The 2000-nt window shown below is 28.7% G+C and overlaps 1 protein-coding gene across 2 annotated transcripts in view; it reads left to right on the top strand.

The window, feature by feature from the left end:
- The window catches only part of LOC111690486 (elongation of very long chain fatty acids protein), a 33908-nt gene that overhangs the window by 25958 nt on the left and 5950 nt on the right, over positions 1-2000 (top strand). The gene's annotated exons all lie outside the window — the stretch shown is intronic.

Raw genomic sequence — 2000 nt, 5'->3', positions numbered from 1 at the left:
GATAGATATATTGATAGATAGATAGAAAGATAGATAGATAGATAGATAGATAGATAGATAGATAGATAGATAGATAGATGGATAGATAGATAGATAGATAGATAGATAGATAGGTAGACAGATAGTTAGTTAGTTAGTTAGTTAGGTAGTTATTTAGTTAGTTAGTTAGTTAGTTAGTTAGTTAATTAGTTAGTTAGTTAGTTAGTTAGTTAGTTAGTTAGTTAGTTAGTTAGTTAGTTATTTAGTTAGTTAGTTAGTTAGTTAGTTAGTTAGTTAGTTAGTTAGTTAGGTAGATAAACTTATTGATTAAGTTATTGATTAATTAATTGATTGATTGATCACTTCCAACCATTAATGAAATTACATGCTATTGCTTGATTGTCCCTGGTTGGTAATGATTGCTGTCAACGAAAGGGCAACAGAAAAGTCAGAACTCTGCGATGCCGTATCATCTTAAAGAATATATCAAATCTCTATAATTCAAGGAAATTATTCTAGAGAACTTCTGAACATCTTTTAAAATCTGGACCGAACTAGCTAACGTGGTAAAATTGAGTAACAGTCTACATCAGAACAATAAAACAAACCACCCTATTGATTTGGAAACATCCTAACCATAAACTTGCAATCATCTAAAGTAACACAATGGCTGGGAATATTACAAAAGATTTTTTTTCCTTTATAACTTCACTTTTATTTGTTTACACTGCCTTGTTCCCCAAACCACTCACTATGATGTAATAAAAGTTTGACTTTTTTTTTTGTTCCAAGAATTAGAATGTTTCTCCTGCATCAAGCAGGGAAGATAAATATAAAATAATAAAAGGAACAAAACAAATTTATTAAAACATAAATTTGATTTATAACATACAATTGTAAATAAAAAACAGCGTTTACACAAACTTAGATCAAAACTTATGGAGGGTTAAATATAAATAAAAATGATTCCCAGGCTCCTTATTTGCTGCTAAATCACGATCTTTAGTAATATGATTTAAACTACTGCTGCTGATATTCACTACTACTGCCACCATTTGAATCCAACTTCTAAATAAGACCAGACCACCTACAACGATATCTGTCATAAATCAATGCATTAAAAACATAATGACAAAAAGGTTAACGATTTACTTAGTTTAAGTCAATGTTACTGCTCCAAGAATGTCTAGTTTTGTTCGTTAAATTGTCCGTCTGTCTTGCCGCCTAAATGTTGTTCTTGCACTGATGCATAAAAGTATTGCGAGTAATAAAATAACAATTTGACATCTTAAACTGTGATTTAGTGCAAGAATTATTTAGGAGTTTTTTTAACTTTTAACAATAAAAGCAACAACAAAATTCTAATAAAAAACTAATAAAATAGTAGTTGAAAAAAATATGTACAAATATCATGACAGAGAGAGAGGCTTGGTATTCATACCTACATTTAAATGGTTTAGTTTTTGTCAAAAACAAACATAGTAATATGGATAGAAGAAATAAATTGTTCTCACACTGCAAACAGTCATTAAAATACAACGACCTGAAATTAAAGGTTAATTTATATATATTCATACTTTGTTACAAAAAAACATATGTAAATATACTTATCGACATATTTGTTAATTTAGTTACATTTTATTTAATGACTACCTTTAGCTATTGTTAATTTACTTTTTCAATTAATTAAAAAACATATTAATGCATTCTAAAAATCCACCGTGCGATCATATGGAAAGTAATAAATACTAACTGAGTTTTGATTATAGTGACAAATATAGACTAGACCAGGAATAAAGCATAAAATGATTTAGTCTATAGTCTAGTCAATATTCTAGTCTATAGGCTGGACCAGTCATAGTCTAGTATATAGCCTAGTGTATACTCTAGTCAATATTCTAATCTATAGGCTGAGCTAGTCTATAGTCTAGTCTATAGTCTAGTCTATAGTCTAGTCTATAGTCTAGTCTATAGTCTAGTCTATAGTCTAGTCTATAGTCTAGTCTATAGTCTAGTCTATA

Source organism: Lucilia cuprina, chromosome 4 (assembly GCF_022045245.1).
Source record: "Lucilia cuprina isolate Lc7/37 chromosome 4, ASM2204524v1, whole genome shotgun sequence".
Taxonomy (NCBI): domain Eukaryota; kingdom Metazoa; phylum Arthropoda; class Insecta; order Diptera; family Calliphoridae; genus Lucilia; species Lucilia cuprina.
This window is presented reverse-complemented; position numbering and strand designations above follow the sequence as displayed.